Raw genomic sequence first — 24,710 nt, 5'->3', positions numbered from 1 at the left:
TTTCCCCATCCTCTGACACCAATCACACTGGCTAGTATACCTCCTCACATCCTGATGAAGAGTGAGCTAGTAGTAGCCTACTTGCAATATCTTGAAGGCAATTTTTTTTGCTGCAAAATTACCTCCAAAAGGCCGATCATGACAGGTTAGGAGGATGTTAAAGACTTCCTCCTCCCTGACACATCTTCTCAAGATTTTATCTGGGCCAAGTTTGAAGATATTGCCCCTAATCCAAGTGAAAGGGGCACTTTTCGTTACTATCTTGCTCTTCTCTTTTGAGGACAGGTGTGGTGGGAATTGTGTTCAAACCAAGTAGTTTTCTACATCAGAAAACCATGGAAAGAGTACTGAGATAGCAAACATATGTTCATCTAGAATTTGGTCATCCACCATTCCTTCTTCACCTGCAGGAAAATTTACTCTAGACAAAAAGTCGGCGACAACATTTTCTTTACCAGGCTTATCAATAATGTTCAAATCAAACTACAACAGCAAAAGCAACCATCTAATAATGCAAGAATTTACATCTAGTTTGTTCATTAAATATCTAATTGCAGCATGATCAGTGTGCATAAAGGTTTGATAGCCTATGATATAATGTCTGAATTTGTTTAAGGAATGCACGACAGCTAGGAGTTCCTTCTCGGTCACTGTATAGTTTAACTCTACCTTTGACAAGTTCTTGCTTATAAAGTATATGACATAAGGTAACTTTTCATCAATTTGTCCTAAGGCTTCTCCTATCACTTTGTTCGAGGCATCTGTATGAATGTGAAATGGCAGGGACCAGTTTTGCCCTCTAAGAATTGGGGCAGTCAGTAGCTTGCTCTTTATGGTATCTAGGACTTCTTGACAGTTTTCTGACCATATGAACTCAACATCTTTGCCTAAGAGGCCAAACAAAGGAGAGGCTAGCATGCTAAAATCTTTAATGGATCTCTTGTAATACCCAGCTAAGCCTAGGAAACTTCTAACATCTCTCACCTTTTGAGGAGGTGGGACCCTTTGGATGATGGCAATTTTGTTGGGGTTCACCTGTAGTCCTTGCTGAGATATTGCATGACCTAACATGGTCCCTTCAGTCATAAAAAATTCACATTTCTCCGGACTGAGGGATAGGTTCATCTCAATACATTTGTCTAGAACTTTTTCTAGGTTAGATAAAGCTTCCTGAAAGTCAAAATCATAAGGAGTAAAATCATCCATGTATATTTCTACTGCATCATGAACCGGTTCAGAAAATATACTCATTACCGCTCTTTGGAAAGTGGCTGGAGTGTTGCACAAACCAAAAGGAAGGACCCGGTATGCAAGGTACCCCAAGGACAAGTGAAAGTGGTCTTATCTTGGTCTTCCAGGCTGATTTGAATCTGATTGTATCCACTAAACCCATCTAGGAAAGAGAAAAGCTTTCTCCCAACCAGACCGTCTAACAGTTGATCTATGAAAGGTAAAGGAAAATGGTCCTTTTTAGTGGCTTTGTTTAATTCCCAATAGTCGACATAGATTCTACACTTACCATTTTTCTTTGGCACTAGCACCAAAGGAGAGACCCATTCACTGTCAGAGATGGGATAGATGAATCCTGCATCAAGCATTTTTTGCAGTTCTTCCTTAACAATATTTTTAAGTTCTGGATTCATCCTCCTTTGAGGTTATTTGACTAGTTTGCAATCTTCCTTCATGTATATATGATGAGTACATACTGAAGGGTGCACTCCCTTCATCTCCTTATAACTCCAAGTGAAGGCATCTAGATGTTTCCTCAGTAGGTTGCACAATTCCTTCTCCTGGGAAGTGGATATGGATGGATTTATTTTCAAGGTTCTTTCTGGGTTGAACCGTATATTCTTAACATGGAGAGAAGTAGGATCAGCCACATAGAGATTATTTGAGGGGTTTTTTTGAGTTTCTCTTACTATGTCTTCTAATGGTGATACACTGGGATGTGGATTTTGAATCAAATTTTCAATCATATCATCCTCATCTTGTTGTTTCCCACCATGGCGATTTCTAATGCACAAAGTGGTGTAGAATAAAATTCATCCTCATCTTCCTCTTCCAACCAGAGAGGTAGATCATGTTCTAGAAATGGTTGGGCAGGAGGATATAGGATTAACTACTTGGACATGTGCCCATTCTTTATGGTCATGTTCCCAATTCGACAGCTGATGTAGGCATTGGTTGTAGCCAACCAGGGTCTTCCCAGAATGAGAGGATACCTAATGAGCTTTTCCTTTGGCTAGAGAATTAAGAAATCAGCAAGGTACTCCCAAGAATCAATGGAGACCATCACATCTTCCACAATCCCCTGAGGGGTCACAGTGGAGTGGTCTGCTAGCTGTAGCATGGTCGTGGTCTTCCTCGAGGAGCCCTAGAGGTTAACTTTGAGAATTGTGTCCTTTTTCATCATAGTAATGGCAGCTCCCAGATCAATCAAGGCATGTGGGATCATGGTGCCATTGATATGGAAATCGACTACTGGGCTTCCAAGGTCCAGATATTTTGGACAAATTACCTGCCCTAACATCAATTCAAATAGTTCTCATATGACATTGATGGTTGGGGCATCTCTCTTGTGCCTTCCTGGATGCCTAAAGCACTTCTCTTTGATCAACCTATTGTAGATAGGCACATCTTTTATGGCTTGGAGAAGTGATACCTTCACACATAAATGTTTCAATTATCCCAGGAGTTCAGTTTCTTTTGGGGTAGGCTAGACTATCACGGATAGTCTCTTAGGAAAGGGTGGAATTGCTTTAGGTTCACTTTCCTCTTTATCTTCCTCAACCTCCCTAGGTGGAGGTTGGCTATCTAGGATAACCTTCCCAGATCGCAAGTTAATTTCCTGAATCTCCACAGCATAAGTTGGGCATGATGGTTCCCCACTATACACTTGTTGAGCCTGTTTGTTGTTCGAGTTTGGATTTGGTTGGGCAGGAATTTCGGGTTGCCTTGGTAGAGTAGAAGGTAATGGTTGTGGTTGGGCAGGTGGTGGAGGCATAAGAGTGGGAGGAGAGTTGTATTGGGGCCTCCACCCCTGATGAGATGCATTCCATTGAGGCTATGGCTAAGCATAGGATTGAAATGAATGGGTGGCTAGTTGGGCATGATATTGAAATGTGAAGGAACAAGGAGGGGGCATGGACTAGGAAGGAAGAGAAGGAGGGCCCCAAGAAGGTATGGAAGTGACTTGGTTGGGGTTGTAGTATACCTAAGATGTCCCTTGCATCCCCTGCTAGTATGGTCTAGGTCCATGCAGCCTGTTATCACTCAGGTTGTTCCCTACCTCCTGAAGGGAATATGGCCGAGGTAACCACTAACCAATCTTTTAGCTGCAGGTCCTAGCCTACCTGCAACTAGAGAGGGCTCTCTCTTTGTAATTGAGCTTTTGTTTTTGGAGTATTTTAGGCTAGTTATGATGCACAGGGTTTTGCTTTAAGTTGGTTGGATGGTGATTTCAGGCAGAGCTTGGATGCAAGTCCAAAAAAGTCTATACTATTGGGCAATGGAATCAATGATGGTGTACTGCTGAAAGTGTCTCTTGGGTAAATGATAATGCTACAGAGCAAGATAAGCAATCTAGGAACAATTTTCAAATCTGGAAATCGATGGAATGAATTCAGGGAATGAAAGGCAATCAATAATATTTCATTATGCTGGCAGAGGGAAAGTGCATGAATATTATCCAGGAGCAATTAAGAATTCCTAAATAGTATTCAAAGTGAAGGAATTAGTGCAAACATGAGCAGTTAAGAATTCATATTTATGACTAATCCTGAAGAAAACATAATTAATAGCAGAGATTGAGCACAGGGTGCATTAAAACAAATCCTAGGCTATTCTTTTTCTCTGTTACTAAGACAACCTTCTTTGGTTTATGTAATAGAGCTATTCAGTGGCTCCCTCAGCCCCTTGATATACAACTTTAATTCCAGGCAAGGAAGGGCACTTATTTGTAGAATGATTCTCTTCACAGACTAAACAAACCTCTATAGAGTTCAATGGGCATTCATTCCTATGATGCCTCTTGGTGCATCTAGGGCAAAAAATGGCCAAAACCCTCTCTGCTTCATCTTGTTTCCTTTTGATATGTAAGGTATCCATTTGCACGGTAAGAGTCTATAGCATCTCACTCTTGAAGTCTTCTAGCATGTTTCTAATTTCTCCTGTAATGGATGAGTTAGAGGAAGAGCTACTGGCTATGGGTTGACTCCCCCTACCTTTCTTTCTGGCTGCTCTAGAATGGTTTCTAAAAATAGTATTTATGTCTTCATAGGATAGTTGGTAGATGTCTCCCCTGACCAATAGATGGATGGTGTATAAAAGATCTTCCTGAATTCCCTTGAGCAGGACCAACTTTAGAGACTCAGGTTCAAGTGTACACCCGACCCTTTTGTAACTGAGCTGGAACCTCTCTTCATAGTCTTCCAGGGACTCATCACTTCCTATGGTCATTCAGAAGATTTCTTCTTTAGTATATTTTGACCTACAATAGTCTCGATACTTGTTGTTAAAGGCCTGCTGCATTTGAGCCCAAGTTGTGATGCTATTTCCAGGTAATCCCATGAACCAGCGCAGTGCTGCATCCTTGAGAGTAGAAGGGAACAGTTTCAACTTTTTCTCATCTTCTGCATAGTCATAAGTTCGACAGATGACAACAAACTAAAACAAGAAGGTGTTACGATCTTCTGTAGTTAGACCATGGAAATGAGGTAGGGTGGAAGGGCTTATATTCTTCAATTTGGTGTCCCCATTGGTCTCCCAAATGGGAAAGGTACCCTCTATTCTCTCTCCATTCCCCCTATCATTTCTGTTTTCAGCCATTGGCTCCAAAGTAATGTTTTCTTCTTCTTCTTCCACTATAGGTTATTCAAATATGTATAGCTACTCACCTAAGGGTTCTTCTTGATCATAGCCACCGAAGAAGAGAGAAGGTTGGCTGTGTGAAGCAGTGGGGGTGTTGGGCAAAAATTTTCCTAAGTTATCTCTATTCCTATGAGGCATGAAAGGAAATCTTTTTGATTGGTTTTTGTTTCTTTTTTCCCCACACTAATAGTACCTGCAAAACTGAATTGATTGAACAAAACAAATTGTAGCTAACTAAAATGAACTTTCTGAAATGGAAATTTGCAAAATTGAAAAGGAAAGTAAGGAAATGCAGAACTTGAAAGGAAAAGAAATGACTAGTCTACTTTTGCTAAAATGAACTATTAGCATAATGTTGCAATAGCAAATAGAAGAAAGAAGTAATCACAAAATACTCTAATTCTTCCTTGAAAACGGCACCAAAAAGTGGTGAGCACTAGTATTGCAGCAATAATGGTGCAACTTCTGGGCTGCCTACTTTACTCTTATCAACCCAGTAGTTCGTAACAAACTTGGAAGCATCGGTGCTGTATGCACAAGTACTAGTTCTCACTGCAGGGTGTCACTTGGTCAGCCAGTGCAAGATCACTAGGAGCTCAAGCCAACTTCCATAGATTCTAGAAGAATATATATGTGATGAAATGAAAGAAAGATAGATGCTATTCTAACTGCATTAAGGAGAAAGACTGAAATGTAAAGCAAACCTAGTGAACCCTAATTAACCAACTAATTCTACTTTTGTAGAAAGTGCTATGAAAACCATGAAAGGAATGCCATTACCTATTCAAGGAAGTAAAAAACATCTAACTATGCTATTTCTGGAAGTAAATAAGCAAAAGACATATTTTTGGATTTTTATGTATTTTTATGTGAAATTGGCATGCATGTAATTTATTGTGTGTGAATGTGGTAGCAAATAGGTGGTGTTGAGGGGCAGTTTTGGGACTTGAGAGGATGTAGGATGTTATGGATGCATCCTAGGAGGTCTCAGGTGTCTTTTTGGAGGATTTTCCCACACTCAGCCTTCAAAATAAAGCCTACATGAAATCTACAGGAGGACACAGGAGATCTACAGGGGGAAAACAGGGAATCTACAGGAGGCCTACAGGAGGAGGCCGAGAGCAGTTTCCACTGTTTTGAGGGTGTAATAGTGGGTGAAAAAGTTGGATGAAGGTTGGAATGAGGTGTTAAGGCACCTAAGGTCTACCATGAATAACCAAGAGAGAAAAAGATGATTGGGTTTGCTCAAGGAGAGAGGAAGAAGTTCTATGGAAAAATGCAGGAAACTAGGGTAGAATTGAGGTGAGATTTGGGAGACCTATAGAGCATGGATCAAATGGAGGGCATGATTGCTGATAAGCTGGCCTACTGCTGGAAGAGATCTACTACAAAGATATAGATAGTTAACCAAGGAAATCAAGCAACAAATGGAATGAATGCATTTAGGAAAAACAAAGTTTTGCATAAAAATGGTCTAAACTATGATCTATGAATGAAAATGTTGAGAAATGTTGTAGGAAAGGAAAGCATGAAAGAAGAATACTACAAATTGAGAAGTGAGAATGATGAGGAAGATGTAAATCAAAGCAAAGCTAGACTATTAACCTACTAAAATGCTGCAAACACTAGAAGTCCTATGAAGGAGGAAAATCTGTGTTTTTGGGGCAATACGATGGTCTTTGCCTCAAATCATGGTCCCAAAGGGAGGAAGAGAGGCCAAGGCACTATTGCTAGCCTTTTGATTCTTTGTTGATCACTATTTAACCTACTATAGAAAGCACAAATGGAAGAAAACTACTAAATCATAAAAAACAACCTATTCTTAATCATAAAAGAAATATATCTACCGACAACCTAATCTACAGACTGAAATAATACATACAAATACAATTAAACAGGGGCTTGGCTGCTTGCCCTAACCCAAGAGCTTCAGCCCTCTGAGGTAAGTTAGTGCTAGCTCAAAAAGGATTCCATCTTTATTATCAAAACAATAACATCATTACATGAAACTGTCACAAAATAATAAGCTCGAAGTTGGAGCAGAGTTTACATAAGAAAAAATCCAACAAAAATCTGAACCTAGTGAGGCCCTAGGCCCCTCTACTTATACAAATGAAGCTACCAGCAACTTCCTTAAAATCAGGGAGGCTTGGCTCCCAAAACTCGAGATAATCATCAGTCATCCTCCACTTCCTCGGCTTCCTTCTAGTGCATGATTCGGTTGCTTGTACTTTGAGCTGAATGAAGGGGAATTCAAAGTGAGGAGTAATAAATGAGGGGGATTCCCTCCTATAAGTCCTCCCCTTTGTCCACTTCGAGCTATTGTTGCCATTTGTCCATTGGATCCTTGACTTTGACCTTCAAATGCATCAATAATCTGCATTAAGTACATGTTTCACCACATGGCACAATAACTAACTCAACTCACTCTATAAGCATAAATATAATTAGAAAATCATACAAGAAGCTAAGAGAATGGTTGTGTTGACTTGGTTAGGAGATGAAATGAGACCATATAATTACCCATTTATGAGGCTCATCAATGACCAAGGGACACGCTTCTTGAATAAGACCATTGAAGCATTAACTAAGGAATTTCAGGTTTACCATCATAAGAGCACTCCTTGTCATCCTCAGGAAAATGGAATAGTGGAAGCTATTGGATGCCTAATCCTCTATGGGTTGGTGTAGAATTTGAACAGCCATGAGAGTCCAAGAAACCTTGGGATGTGGAACCCAACAGTCTCACGAATGTACTATAAATGTATATCATTGTCAAATAATATATCTACTCTCCTGCTTATCTTTAATATTCTATTTCTGCCCTGTGTGTCTTTGACATGGTATTAGAGCGGGCGATTACTGGTCCTACTCCAATTAGAGCCACTAGTTTTGTGGCATCCACCTAGGTATTCATGTTATAAATTTTAGTCTTGCCATTCTAATCATATCCTAATTATCTACCATATTCTCTGCACATTTAATTCCCTCTGCTATTTTTCCAAGAATCTAGTACACTAACGCTCCCTCATGAAATACATTGGTCCTAATTTAAAAAATGTTGTGTATTTTGACCTCTCTCTTAGCTCTAAGCATGAATCTTGCTGAGTTATTTTCCACACCTATCAAATCTGCCTCTAATTTGGTCAAATGAGCCACTCTAAGCAGTCGATTCTTTGCCTCATCTGTCAAAAATGTTTCATATTCTCTCCTATTTCTGTGGTGGAATCAAAACAACAAGAGAAATGATGGAATCAAAACTTGCAATGGACTATCACTGACACTTCTCTTTCACCTGATCAGTGTTACCTTGTGTATGCTACTATCACTCCTATTGTCCACATTGTGAATGTTAGAAGCAGTGTCAGAGAATCCTTAGCAAACGTCACAGAAATTCATGAAGCGCTGGATTTATCTATGTACGAAGAACACTACTCATTTGGAGTGCATTAAGTTTTGAACACATGGATGATAACTTGTTGTCTAACAGCTTTATTTTCTTTTGTTATGGTCATTTGCTTCTGGCTGTTAATTTTAGTGAATTCTGCGTCTGGAGTCCAGTCCATTCCAAATAAATCTGGTAAATTAAAGGAAAGCAAGGAAAATACATCACGTATGCAATTCCTAACTTCATTTCGAACATTGAAGAAGCCTAGATCCCCTAGAAGGTGTTTCTCTATACTCCAAGGTAGACTCTCCATTATGGAAACCTCCACATAGTAACAATGGTAATTCAATGCTAGCAAAACGTGTTCCAACATTTTAGCTTTTGCTGGTATGGAAGCCATAGCAGGAGGTATTGAAACACTTTACTAGATAATAATAATCAACACCTACTCTATTGGATGTGGATTGAAGGTTGGTCCCCCTTATTCGTGTGCTGGTTGGAGAGCCACCTTGACTCAATCACGATATTCCCTTTCTAGTCTTGAAGTAGTGTGGGCCATTAAATATTTTTATGACAGGTATAACGCATTGAGTATATGTTTTCCCCTTTGTGGGCTCCTCCTTTGGTTTCAAACCTATGCATGTGTAAATCTTAGCAGACTTCAGCGTTTGGATTATGACCTCGAAGAGTTGATCGAGAGTAATGAAATTCTTCAAAGCCCAAGTTTTTATATAAAGAAAAAAGGGTAATTGTATATGTTCGTGCTTCAATTGATTGATAGTGTTGAGAGGATTCTCCTAGACTGAATATCCGCCTATGATATTGCACAGAGAAGAGTCCTCATGAACCTGACATGAATCTGTTGGCTGAGTGCTGTTATAGTGGTGTTGCGATGTCAAAGAGCAAAAATTCCATGCTCCAAATGCAAACTAGTTGATGATTATAAGCTAGATCGAAAGCATAAAATCTAGCCTGCAACCGTCATTTTTAGATTTGAAGAACATGTGTCCTTATCTAAGCGTGCACATTGGTTAGTGTTGTTCAGAGCCTAAAGGAACCATTATTTATTTACAAGTGCTATAAATCTCTGTAAACATCAGCGACCCATTTTCATACACTCGCTAGATGATGAATTTATGTCAATCATCTTGCCACATCACAGTCATTTCCTACTAGTCACAGAGAATTCGAATGGATCCCTGGTCCATGGTTAACGCCTAGCCCACACTTTTCTATATGTGCATTTGAAGGAGCATTAAAGCTCTGGATGTTGATGTTGAGGAAATCACTTAGAATGGTGATCGTTGGTTTGGCCCAGATGCAATAGTGCATTCTTATTGTTTTCCATCAAATCGGACTACAAATTGGATCATAGGAACTCGAAATAGATTTTCAAGAATTTTGCTCATCTTTGACTCAGGAAAACTACCTTGATTTTCCTCCACTTATAGTTGCATAAGCTTTTATTGCCTAGATATTGTGAAAACACATGTGGTTCTCTTGCTTTAAGATTGCATTTTCACTAGTTGTTTTTCTTCTTCTGAGACTAAAACCTGTGAAGCTAGGGCTAGAGACATAGCCTCATCACTATATATTTTGATGGTATAAAGGCTTTTATCCAAGCCAATATTATTAATTTCTCTCCCACTTATGAAAAGAAAAGCTGCTTAAATACCTTTGTTGTAGTTGAATCTTGAGTTGTTTGAAAAATGGCTAAAATTGATGATGTATTAGAATTACTGAATAATCTAATACATTCCATTGAGCATGACACAGTAAAGATCAACAAGAACATTCTCTGTGATATTAAAACATGTTTGCAGTATACATAGGAGATGGTAGACTTTTTTGAGCTTGAATCTTAGCTTTAGAAAATAGAATTAAAGCAGTGGAGTCATCATTCTCAACTTGTTTATGTTCAAAACATTGACACAGACTACCATAAGTAGCAAGTTGATTCAGATTCAGTGTCCAATGAAGGATCAGAGTTGCATGCAGAAGCAGTAGTTTAGTTTGCACTTCACAAGTTGGTCATCATACCTTGGGAAGAGCTTGTCCATAACAAGCACAAAACAAGTCTTGGATATGACAAGGACGTTTCCTTTCACATTCCAGAATACTCTAAGCCGATCCAATTTCAGAGTGCTAGATTCCTTGATGACAATTCACGTTCAGTTGTTCTAGATTATGTTCCTCTTCCACAACAACAACAAAAAATTATGAAATGCCAATAATGTGATCGAGTTGGCCATCTAAAAGACCACTGTTTTGATCTTCATCCATGTAAGCACAGTCATAAAACTAGTCATTATTCAAACAAATGATTCAGAAACAAGCCTCCTGCAAGAACATAGATTCATCTTGGATGGATCGCTTCTTGGAAATGGCGTCAACAACCAAGAAGATATTCTAGTCATATGCAAGAACTTGTTGTAGAGTATTGAATAGTCTTGCAGTTGAGTTTTCTCCATCATCTCACCTTGTACTTGACAGGGGGGAAATGATGGTCATCTACAAGCTTCAAAACCACATTAAGCAAGCCTAAGCCATAACCTGCCACACCAGATTCAGAGTTGTAGCCAGAGAAAAATATGCCCGTGAGCATGCCTTCAGTCAGTGACACCTCTTCAAAGAATTGGGGACACTTCCTCTAGCAGAAGACTTCAGTGTCTTGTCAATTTCGGAAGAGTTCTAGGAATTGCATTAAGCATTCCAGAGTTGTTGGTAATCCTTAAACCATCACAGGTTGAGATATCCCTTTTTAGGTTGAGGTTCTCCCTTTTGTGCAGGGTGAGACCTCCCTTTGATGGTTGAAGGTTTCCCTCTTAAAAACATCAGGAGCACTTCCTCTAGTAGAAGACTTGAGCTTCATGCCAGACTTGGAAGAGTTCTGGGAACTTCACTAAGCATTCCAGTGTTGGTGGTCATCCTTAAACCACTACCCTTTATACCAACATTTTATAGAGCACATTCAACCTAGTGCTGCCATGCATTTTTGCACATTTTGTATTACAACTCTCTTCTTGGACTCATACATAACCCTTCAGATTAAGGGGGGGAATGTTGGACAGCTAATCCTCTATGGGTTGGTGTAGAATGTGAACAGCCATGAGAGTCCAAGAGACCTTGGGATGTGGAACCCAAGAGACACACGAATGTACTATAAATGTATATCATTGTGAAATAATAGATTTTCTCTCTTGCTTATCTTTAATATTCAGTTGCTTCCATGTGTGTGTTTGACAGAAGATTTCAATAAGATTCTAGAGAATGCATTCACCAAGGTATGCAATGTGAACACATATGATTGGGATCTGAGCATTCCAATAGTGTTGTGAGCATATAGGATAGCATGCAAGAAATTGACAGGGCAAACACCTTTTAGGTTGGTATATGGATAAGAGGAAATTATGCCTATGGAGTACATTGCGCCAAGTTTGAGGATTGTGGCATTCACAGATATGGAAAAACCTGACATTATGAATGAAAGAATGTTGCAGTTACTAGATCTAGAAGAAGATAGGTTCACAACAGGGTTCCATAAAAAATTGCATAAAAGCAAGGGAGAAGACCTAGCATGATAGGCACATCAAGAATAAGACATTCACAGAAGGATATCTTATACTATTATATGACAACAAATTCACGAAGTTCCCAAGAAACTTTAAAACACAATGGCTAGGGACATATATCATGAAGGACATCTCTGATGATGGTGTAGTTTAGGTTGTGAAGTTAAATGGTCATTTGATTCCAAGATGAGTGAATGGTATCAAATTGAAAGTATACAAGGACGATTATGTCCCTGGAAATTTGCACTGAAAAATGAAGGAAAGAAATTCTTAGTGCCAACTATAGTTGAAAGTGGGCATGAGACTATAAAATACTCTGTAGAAAGGGACTTCATTGAAGGAAGATTACTGCATGACACTCAGGAGTATGATGAAGTTTGAAGGAACTGCAACGAAGAAAGGATGACTATGCCACAAGGGAAGGTTCTTTGAAGTTGGGTGGAAATATGACCGTTTGAAGGAAAAATCTACCATTAAAAGGAATTTTCCATTAAAGGGCACATGAAAAATGAATTTATTAAGCATAGATGGATGAATATAGCACCATAAATGCATTAAATGATTAAGATCTTATCCAATCATGGGGCTAGAAATTCAAATTCGTTACAAAAACCATATCCTACGCCACATTTTACACTTTTCTATCTGGAGAGTTCTATATGAGAACTTGAAATTAAGTGTGAGAGAATTACGCTATTGTATGTTTGAGAGAATTTTTGAAGAACTTTCTAGAGAATTTGCAAAGAAAGGGCTAGCAGGAGTCATGGAAGCCCATGGTAGTCAAATTGTAGTACTGAATGTATCCATGTCCCCAAGGTGTGGGAAGTCATCCTGAAAGAAAGTACCCATAAAAGCATAGCCACAAGAGAAATAGAAAAAGAGGTTAGATAAGGCCTCTGGGATATAACTGAGGAGATCTTTGAGGAAGAAGACACAGAAGGAAGTGTAAACAAAGAAAAAGTAGGACAAGGGGAAGAAACCTGCACAGAAGGGGAAGAAACCAACCAGTAGAAGGAACCACAGGTGATTCATGATAGTGTGGAAGAGGCCTAGGTGTACCAAATGGAGACATAGGGTGCAAAAATTCCCTCTATGCTCCCACCTTACATGCCACCAAGAAACCGAGTGCCAATCTAATCAAGGATCCAAAAGATACGAAGTTTTTCATGTTCACTCCATTTCTACCAGAGGAAGTGTCATTTGACAATGAAGTGTTGGGGAAGATCCCACAGCTGAAGGTGGAGGAATGGGATTTAAATGATTGGAGAAAATACCCATAGTTTGAGCCGAGAAAATACTTGTAGTAGGTATATTACCCAGAAAATGGAGTTACAAGGTTGTATCCACACTAGTGGGCTACAAGATTGTAGAGAGAAGGCTTGTTAAATATGCTACTTGTGCAACACTTCTGTAGAATCACATCCAATACATCCTATGTGAAATATATTCTCACATTAGTACATGATGGATGCCTCTAGCTGGGGATGAGGATATCTATCAACAAAATGTTGATAAGAAGGATTACAGGAATGCCTCACCAAGGAAAAGACCTTATAGAAGAGTCTATGGGCAAGAATCAAGACAAGGTGATGGCATAGACAATGAAGTATAAGTTCAGAATTGTCAAGAAGTCGAATGAATATGATATAAGCTCTATCAGTGATGAAGGGGTGTGCTTCGTGGTGCACATCTTGGTAGGAAAGATCATGCAAAAGTGTAGGGAAAATGAGGTCCCCGTAGTCATGGTTACTTTCGCTGCGCAGTGTAGTGTCGGGGTCCAGTTTAACTAGGCCACCTATTTATGTAATTAGTTTTTGAAAGACTCTAGGGAGGTGCAGGAGGAAGGAAATAAGTTTCATTATGCATGGTTAATCATCATCAAAGTGGTAATTCATGGAAAGATCCAGAGGGTTCACAGTTTCCTCCTATCAAATGAGATGTTTGAGAAGCAACGAAGTATGCCTCCCATTGGTATACTAAGGAGTCATCACATACGATGGAAAATAGGATTTTCTTCGTAATACTATTGATGGATTTACACATGGTGGTGAATTAGCACCCAAGGTTGTCACCCATTTTGTATAAGCAATACTAAAACATCATGAACCTCAAATTAGACCTCCATCTAGTCTATGTGAGGGAAAGGAAAGACATGACAAGGACATGGCACCCATTCCCATATTTAGTGACTGAGGATGACTTAATTGCAATAGTAAATCATTGGTCAGCAGAGTGGATGAATCCACCCAACAAAGATGATGGAACAAAGAAGGGTACTCTACAGGATGCAGGTCAGAGTGGAAAGGATGTAGAAAAAGAAAAAGGCATTGAAGAGAGAGAGCCAGAATAGGAACATGGTACTTAGGAACCCCTTAGTGATGGGGACATCGATGAGATTAGAGAAAAGGTACAGGAGGTAACAGTCAAAACTTGGGACATAAATGATGACCATTATAGAATGATCTTGGTAAAGGTTCAACAGGGCATCGCATAGTTAAATGAACTACCACAGACAACGAGACAACCAAAGAAAACAATTCAACCACTACAGGCAGAGGGGCAAATAGAGAAAACATTCAACATTAGATTTTGAGGGTGCCAGCTAGAGCACTATAGTTTGAAGCACCATAGGACAGGGAATGAGCTAAATCTTGGAGCAACGTCAACATGAACATTGTCACATTGTTGATTTAGGAACTGCATGGATTTCACCATAGCATAATAACTGAGCTACAGGAGGAGGAACAATAAACTTCACTATGGACCAGTTAGGTGGAAGAGGAGAAAGATTCACTAAAAAAGGAGCCAGAAAAATTGGACAAGCAAAGAGATGAGGTATGGAAAAAACAATAAAAATTGGAAAAAGCCATTGCAAACACTTGTATCACAATTTTGGACATGAAGGTTTGTGAAGAGGAGCCACCAGTATAGAAGGTTGTGAAGCTCACCCTCGCAATAAAAGAATCAAAGAATGTGATCATGAAGATGAAATTTTACTATGAAGTGTAGATTCCAGAGCTGAAAATAAGGCTTCAGCTAGCCACACCACCAAAACTACAAGAGTAGAGGGAGAGGGATTTAAAGTTTTCACTAAAATGCATATTCAACATAATGACGGAATGTGGAAGGATGCTAATGAAACTATGCAAATGTGGACCTCATTGCAGGAGGATCCAAACGTTTAGAAGATAGAGGAGGAGATATAGGTGAAGCAGAAGCCATGGGAAGAGATCTTGGCAACTGCGAAGACCCTATCAGTCTCACAAAGGATTTCTAGTATTAATGAAGGAAAGAACTTCCAGAAAAGACAGAATATATTAAGAGGAAGGATAATATCTTGTAAGTGAGAACTCAACCTTGGTAGGATGAGGCCCTCCAAATTTTGCAGGCAGTGGATGGACACTCAAACACTTGAAGGAAAGGGAGAAAGAAATACTGAAGAAGACTATTGTTCCAACTTCAAAGGCATTGTTGGAGGAGGTGCACCAAGAGGAGAAACAAGTAGAAAAAGTAGTTTGGCAGTACAACATAGTCTACAATGGTATTGTAGTGAAGGTCAAGGGCATCGTAGCTGACTGACTCGGGACGTGTCACATGTGAGTGTTGGGGGGGCTATTAGGTGCAACCCAACTTAGTCCAATTTTGGTCAAAGAGTCTGCATTTTGAGGAGTAGATCATGTGGAGTCCATGAAGCTATATTTATTGCACGATGTTTAGGGGATTTGGGGTGGGTCAAAGCCCCTCATTGTGTAATGAGTATTGGGTGTTAGTTCATTTTTTTGTCAGATCCATGATACGTGAACCATGGTATTGTAGTAATGAAATATATATAAGGAGATGTAATACTTCATCAAGGATAGTAATAAAAGAGAAAATTCATAGATGAATCATTGATATATTTTGTCTTAGGTTGTAGTTTTGGCTTTAGGAGAAGGCTCCACAGCTAAGTACATGGAGGGCTTGAAGATTCTACTGCTGAGTCTACAAACCACCTGCTGCTGGGTGCACAGGTTCAATAAGTTGTATGTATTGAAGATCTATCTTAATAAAAAAAAAGAAGTTTCGGTAAAAGTTTATATATCTATATTTATTATCTATGTTTATACATATTTTTTTTGCATTTTCTTTACTAAATTATGCAAAATAATACATGCTATAATATTTTATGATATGTTTATGCGATAAGTGAAAATTTGTGATGTAAAAAATCAGCGTGAAGTTATTTATGCATGCGAAGTTGTAGATAGGTATAACACATAAGTAAACACATGGGTGCCATAGCACTCATATCCATCTGGCTACAGAAACCTAGTTCTGTAACCTTCCATAATTGCTTTGGGTGAGACTATGATCTTCTTACAGGTCGTTTCTGAAAGGGCCAGTGGTTGAGGGTTTTGTTGATGTGTAGTACACTTGAACCTGGTTCCAAGCCCCTTGGGCCAACACCAGGATTCAGGCTAGTACAACCTCTGCACAATTTCGAAAGAAAAGGCATAGGCCTTGAACTCCCATACTACGCAATGCATAAGGTGAAAAGTGAGATCCAGGCAAGGGGAGCCCAGATCTACCTAAGGGGAGTGTGAAATAGATCAAATCTGAAGGATGGTGTGATGTTGATTGGAGATATGACTAATTGATGATGAATGCAAGTGAAACAAGTGTAGGAATCAATCAAACTAAAAGAAAATAAGTCATGTGAAGAGTGTCATTGTAGTGATGACCGTTAGTGCAACAACAAGGTAATGCATATGACACTTTGGAAATTCAACGTAAAACTTGAAACAACACTTCTATAAGCTAAAAATCAGCATTCGTTCAAAGAAATAAGTGAAACAACACTCTCACAAGCTAAACAACAAAAAGCAACAAGAAAAGTATCAAAATACTAGAAAATCATAACTCACCTAGAAAAGTGATGACAATCACACTGAAGATTCCATGATCTCCTCAGGAATGCTAGAGCTCCAATATAAAATGTTAAAATTAGATTTAGCAATGTCAATTAAACAGTTTTTGTCAAATTAGGGTTTATGACATGCATGCCACAAAACAAGGAAAACATGACACTTGGCGACATTTTCCAAAATAACTCAAGTGCCTTGTCTGGGATGCTAAAAATAGATCCCTATTTTTTAAGAATGCTTTTTGATTTTTCAATTTTTTTCTTCTTCGGGAAAAACTTCCATGCATTTCCTAGAGATATTGCATAGTTATAGGAAGAACCAAGCAACTCTTTGGCTCATGCATTACACAATTCCTGAGCATAGTTGGTTCTGTGCAATTTCTCGGTTGAGTGGCTCTAGGATGCCTTTAATGTTTTGCACAATTTCCCAGCTGAAGGTTGGATTCCATCTTGTCCTGTGAAATTTTTGGGCACAAGGCCTACTATCAGTCAAGATAGCACAATTTGCAAGAGCAAGGTTATTTTCCATCAAGTATTGCGCAATTATCTAAGGCAAGCCCGAAATTGTCAGAAGACCAAGTTAAGAGATCGTCTTATGTGTTTGAAAAAGGGATAAGTGAGCAAACACAAGCCAAGATTGAAAGAATAAAGCTCAGTTGAAGCACAAGTACCTAGATCAGTGTAATATGAGATGCTATAGCTTATAAGGGAGGCTGCAAAACGAAGCATAGGCAAACTTTTGGAGGGTGGTTGTAGCTGCTAAAACATTGGAAACTCACTAGTAGAATTCCAACTCTCTATATGGACCTTGTGATGTGAAAAGTGAGTCTAAATCTTCTAGAAGTATTGTTCAATTATTTGATTATCATAGCTTCTTCACTAGCTCTGGTTAGAGATGTTGTCCTTACCATTCTCTTTATTGACAACACACATACCAAGCCAAGTACACTGAGTTGTTTCAATTGGGGACAAGGGGTATATAGGTGAACAAGTAAAATAGATTGTCATAGTTTTAGTTTCATCTTTGGTGTTGCTCTACTGCCAACAGGCCTTGACAATACCCTGATGGAATCACTTCAAGGACACAAGAATTTCTCTACTTCTAGCGAGCATGGACAATACCTTGGTGGAGTTACTTTCTTCACCTCTCTGCGCAAGAGAAATTTCCCTTCTTTTTACCTCTATTTTATTTTTTTCATTTTTTACATTTTCCAAAGAACTATGCATAGAGAATTACTTATTTCATGAGGTGGAAGAGGGATCCTGAATTATTGAGACCAGAAGATGTTGTCCCTTCGGAGAAGCATATTTATATATACCTCTGACATACTTGTTAAGTTTTTCCCCCTCTCCTTACTCTAATTGACTAAGTTGACAAGGGTTAACTGAATATAGAAAATTGATTAGAGTAGGAAGTACTAGTTAAGAGTGCAAGCATCATGATTTCACCACGACTCTCTTTAAAAGGAACATATTTTCCATCAAGGTATCATCGACTAGACGAAATACAAGATTCACAAAAAGTTCGGGAATAGGAAGATAACCAAGTGTTGATAGTTGTACAATTTCCTCTTGGATTTCACTTTGCTTGTCTTAGAAGGAAAACATGGTTTCATGCAGAAACTATCCTACGGGTGCAAAAACAGCAAGAGGAGGAAAGAAGCAAGAGAAATAAAAAAATAAGAAAATCAAGAAACACGTAGAAAAAGAAAACACTACTCCTACTCCTAACCTAGGAAGAGCATAATCCAACTCATGTGAAGTGATATTTCCAATGCAGCCATTGGCGCATTGGTTGGCCCATGTAGGCAAAAGAATGATTGACAAGAAAGATATGCAAGAAAACCAATAGACAAGAAAGATATAACAATGTATGCCAATTCATTCGAAGATTAAATGCATCCACATAAAAGTAAATATGGAAAGCACATGAAAGGAACAATGCGGAAGTATCAAGGTGTCTTGTCATAGTGCACATGGAAGACAAGCATGTACACACCTTCAAACATGAAAATCGAGAAAAAATAAAGAAAGAAGAGAACTTCTATTTCACAAGAGTTCTCACTATGTATGACTCCTCCAATGCATGAGAAATAGGATCATGTGATTCTGGTGGAGGATGCAAAAACTGTGAAATAGATTGATTTTCAGTGTAAATAATAGAGTGACAAAAATCCTAGAGAGATTGAACAAATTTGTTATTAGAAGTGGAACTAACCTCAAGGCTATCAAAACCTGACATAACCATCAACTCAGGTTGAGGTGGATCGAAAAATTTGGTAGTTTCCAGTTCATAAGATGGATCATCAAATACTGGTGGCTTAGAAAGATCGACAGTAGACAAATCAGAATCATGATTTGATGAATGAACGAAAAGATCACAACTACCACTATCATAAAGTTCAAGATGATGGAAAACGAAATCCTCCTGATATGATGAATCATATAGAGGGGATGATGAAAAATGAGAAATTTAACCCTCTATATTTCCGAAAAGGTAAGGTGAGAGATTAGGTGGATGAGGGAAGATAGATTTTTCCTCTCCACAATCAAATGAAAAACTCGCATCCCACATTTTCTACGAATGATAAAAAATAGAAACATCATGGAATGAATTTTCACAAGATGGAAAATAAATAGCATAATTTTTGAATATGTCAGGATAAAGAAAACAAGGAGCAGACAGATGGAGTTCATCCTTCACCGTATATTCTTGTTCAGACTCCCACACATACTCATCGAAAGAGATAGTGCAGGTTGGTTGTTCAACACCAAATTCGCCCAGAACTTGATCCTCATGAACATTAAATGTGAGATCCAAGACAGATGAACATAACACACCAAATTCCGAAGGATCAAAGTGACCGATGGATGGAGGCTGAGGAGATAAGACCACATGACAATGATCGGGGTTGCAGTCTAAATTTGTGGAGAACTCCTGAGAAGGTGGGGTGGAAGGAGATGGTGACAGATCAATAGGTAGATCATCAAATTCTCCCATCTCGACCTATGGATCTATAGTTTTTTGATAGGAAGGGGACGGAGGATTACTTGAGACAACAATCTTGTTGATCTCAGATTTAGAAGCTCTAACACTAAGGTATGTTGGGAGAGATTCAAAAGATTCTAACTCATGTAGATTCTAATAAACATGAACAAGATACTGTTGATGGTACTAGACTCACCAACATGTGATGGGATCTCCCTGGTAAGAAGTCTCAATAAGACCTCAGACCGTTTGGTGTAGGAGTCCCAGCAGTGGGTCGTATTGTATCTCCTTGACCGCAGTTGTGCATAGAGGCAAGTAATATGTCCTTGTTGATAGTAAGGGTGTGACATTTGAAGAAAGTAAAGGAAGGTGCATGAATGGTTCTAACACACGAAGGGTGAGGTGAGTGTGCCCCTTAGAAACCTGTGAAATCAAGGATTTAAGAAGGGAACACATGAGAGAAGATGCATCACAAATTGGAAGGAAAGTAAGCTAGCAATTAAAAGTCATGGTTAAACCAACAACAAATTTTAGTAAGATTCATACATACATATATAAAAAGATTCTATACACACATGCGTAAGCAAACAGATACATATATCGTTTAGAGTAAGCAAGAGAGATGAAATACAATACGACATACGCATGAAACGTGTTGGCTCTGTTATATTAACAAGTGAAAGTTACAGTCATACAATACAACCATGACCAATATCTAGTTCTGACAGTGGAACATTACAGTCAGTGCCACCTACTCCTATAAAGAGATATATTAGCTCTACACAGTGGAGAAGCCAAGGCTCGTTACAATACTCTCCAATATTTCTCTAAGATACTCCTATTAGAAGCTTGGCTGACCAAAAGCCTCTACAATGAGTTATGAGGGACTATATATAGCAAAGGGTGGGGTGACCCTTGAAATTCCCCATTGTGACTGTTCATATACCCTCATGAATCTTTAACTACTCTATGATTGTTACATTGAACTCTCCACACTTGAAGCTTGACAAGACGTTACATACAATCAACACATGTACCCATGTGAGACAAAATGGCTTGAGCAAGCCATGAAAGACATCACTAACACTCGGACCATTGTGGTAAGACTGATCTAAAAATGAGATCTTAAATCAATATTAAGGTATTATAGACTCATGTGTAGGAATGCCTATATTACTTAGTGCAACAGATCAAAAATATTGCGAATAACATAGACAATGAGTAGTTAGAAAACATAACAGACACACACATCAACATAGGAAATAATCAAGGAGTTCACCAGACTTCAAAGCTATGTTTCCTGGTCCAACTTTTAGTGTTGACCTCTATATTAAGTCTTTAAGAACAGATTATTACAAGGGTGAGTTCAAAACAGAGTCTCAACCAACAGTGACATCAAAGAGGGATCTGCTCAAAATCCTCGAGTCTAAAAGTGTGCATAGACTCTCCCTCTGTCTTGTTCCTCAATTCAATCTGCCTCAATTTGACTGATTGACTGTCTTTCTGTGACTGTCTTCAATTGACCTCCTTCTGTGCTGCCATTGAATGGCTTTTAAGCCTATCAGCACTGTCAGTTTGCATTCCTTTCTCGGGATTTCTGGCTCCTAGCCATTGTCCATTCAAATCCTTATTGAGTGTTAAACAATCATTGGAAAATGCTCTAAGGTATGGTGGCCACCTATTTTCAAATGGAAAGGATCAGTGAGGGTGAAAATCCCAAAGAATTACTTCTCTGTTTACACAGAGAAATACACAAGAAATACTCTAAAAAACAGTGAGAATTTCTGCCAAGACGGACTTAAAATGATATTGAATCCAACCTATAATCCTATTGGGTTCGTGTTATATTGCTATCGCAAGTCGTAGCACCCATATGCCATGGTATCCTTTGTATTTTAGTTTTATAACGGAAATACACCAAAACACAGAAAAACCCGACAAAACGCCGCATATCGGATTTCAAATTTTATATTGCCGCTTCTATAAACCCTGTCAGGTCTGCCTTGATTGCAATCGCAAGTCGCATGTCAATGACCCTTTTTATTTGGTTCTGATCCCATTCCTCCACCGATCGCAAATCACCTACATCGGCATATCGCATACTGCGGGGTCTTGGGTCTCTGTGTTGTTCCACTGGTCAATTCGCCCATTGACAATCACCGATCGGCATCATCGGCCCATCACAATCGCAATCGTATTACCCACAACCTATTGGCATCACCCCTTTGCATTGTTGTGATGCAATATTGTGATGTAATAAGTCGCAATTGCATATTGTTGAGTCTTTGGGCCTGCGGTAAGTCCTCCCTTTGGAAATTTGCGACGCGATATAGTAATATCCAGTGTTGTAATTTCCATAAGGCTGCCTCCCATACACTCTGCTGGCCTACTCCGATGCAATTTGATATCATTCGTTGATCCCGTGGATCCAACAGCCCCGGTGCATTCCTGCTGCGATTCTTCTTTCCTTTGGATTTTCGGGTTTTTTTGCCATTCTTTCATTTGTGCTATTAATTAATGAAGACTTTAGACTTAGAGGTTTTTATACAAGATCCATTTTGGATCATGCCTTCCCACTGAAAAGATTTTGGACCACCAAAAGTTGGTTTTAGCATTTGAGAAAGTGAGGATACTGTGCCCTCATTTGTCCAATTTCCATCCGTCGAGCTCTTCTTGGATTAGAACCTTTGAGTCCCACTCTCTGGTACTCAACATCCCCTCGATTCATAGTTCTCACCTTCTTGTCCAGAACTGTGTCTTCCTGTAACTCATTAAGATATTCAGGCAACAGATCCTCAATAGAAGGCAACTGACTTTTCTCTTCAAGATCTTCAGTTAGTGAAGGTTCATACAATCTCAAGTTTTCTACATTAACGACTGAATATATCTACATATAAGCTGGTAAATCAAGGTGAAAAGCATTTTCACCAATTTTATCAAGTATCTTGAAAGGGCCATACCTTATTGGTTTTAACTTGTTACCTTCACTTTGGATTCTGTCTTTGCTGATGTACACCCAGACTTGATCACCAACTTGAAAACTATGCTCAACTCGATGCTTGTCATGTCATGCCTTGTACTTGGATTGACTTCTTTCTAGTTGTTCCTGTACTGCCTGGTGAATTTCTTGGATTTGTTCAATGAACTTGGTTTCTTTGTCCATATCACTATTTCCATCAACTGCTATGTCTTTACCAAAAACAAAATCCAAGGGAGACTTTGGTATAATACCAAAACAAGTCTTAAAAGGAGATCTCTGAGTAGAAGAGTGCTTGGCACGGTTGTAAGCATGTTGCACATAACACAAATGCTCATCCCAAAGCTTGGGATGCTTGCTGCAATAGCCTCTGAGCAACTGGATCACTATCTTGTTGACCACTTCTGTCTCACCATCTGTTTTTGGATGAAATATTGTGCTCTTCTTCAATCTGGTGTCGATCAACTCCCGTAAACTTGACCAAAACTTCCTAATAAATCGAGAATCTCAATCAGATATAATAGAAGTGGGTAAACCAAAATGAACCCATACATTATGAGAGAACAAATTTGTTGTTTGTTCAGCTGTAACCTTCTTGTTACATGGTATCAAAATACACATTTTACTGAAACTATCCACAACAACATACAAATAATCATGACCTTTCCTAGATTTTGGCAATCCCCCAACAAAATCCATGGAAACACTTTCCCAAGGATGAGAAGGAATTGGAAGTGGAGTCTACAAGCCTAATTTTCTATTAATGGGCTTGCTTGTAGCACACATAGTACTCCCTTTGATATATCTAGAAATTGTCTCATGCATTCTTGGTCAATAACAGAACCGTTGCAATTGTGCAACTGTTTTACTTACACCAAAATGACCTAATATGAGAGAAGTCTATGCTACTCGGATTATGTTAACTCTTTCAGTTTGTGGAAGGCATAACTTTCCCAAATGATATAAGAGTTGGTCCTTTACATAATAATCCAATTCTTCTACTTTCTTTCCATGACTTAAAGTTGCATATACATCTTTAAAATCTACATCTTGAGCATATTGTTCAATGTAACTTTCATGCATTACTGAGTTATGCTTAAGTATAGTAGATGCATTTATGATTAGTCTTGATAACATATTTGCAACCTTATTGTGTATGCTCTTCTTATGTCTAATGACAAGATGAAATTGTTGTAGAAAACCCATCCACCTATAATGTCTTGATTGCTACAATTTAGTTTGTGAGTGCAAATATTGAAGTGGTTTATGATCTATATGTATGATTGTTTCTTTACCCATTAGGTAATGTTTCCACTTTTTCACACTTCGTACTAATGCATACAATTCTTTATCATATGTGGGATAATTAACTACTACAGAAGTAAATGTCTTAGAATGATAGCATATGGGTTTTCCATGTTGCATCAACACTGCTCCCATGGCATAGTCACTGGCATCTATCTCAATCTCAAATCGATGTTGAAGATCTAGCAGTGCTAGTACTAGTGATGTACTAATTTTCTTTTTTAAGGTGTCAAAGGATTTTTGATGTTTTCCTCCCCACTTAAACACCCATTTCAATCCTATTAAAGCATGTATTGGAGCTGCAATCAATGAGAAGTTAGCAATAAACTTTCTCTAGTATTGTGCTGCCCCTAGGAAACTCCTAACCTCTATAGAAGATTTTGGTTTAGGCCAATTCACAATGACTTCAACCTTAGAGGGATCTATCTTCAATTCACCACCCCCTACAATATAACCCAAATAATTTAAATATGTTCTGCCAAATTCACATTTTGACAATTTTACATAGAGATCTTCTCTTTTTAAAACATCTAAAGTCTAATTCACATGCTTTACATGGTATTCCCGTGTCTTACTAAAAACAAGAATGTCATCTAAATAAACAATTACAATGTCATTAATGAATGGTCTGAGTAGATCATTCATAATTCTCATAAATGTAGCAGGAGCATTAGTTAAGCCAAAAGGCATAACCAACCATTCATACA

This window comes from Pinus tabuliformis, chromosome 4_1 (genome assembly GCF_031772625.1).
Source record: "Pinus tabuliformis cultivar Carrire ecotype Pingquan chromosome 4_1, CPIR1, whole genome shotgun sequence".
In the NCBI taxonomy this organism is placed as follows: Eukaryota; Viridiplantae; Streptophyta; class Pinopsida; order Pinales; family Pinaceae; genus Pinus; species Pinus tabuliformis.
Note: the sequence above shows the minus strand (reverse complement) of the source record.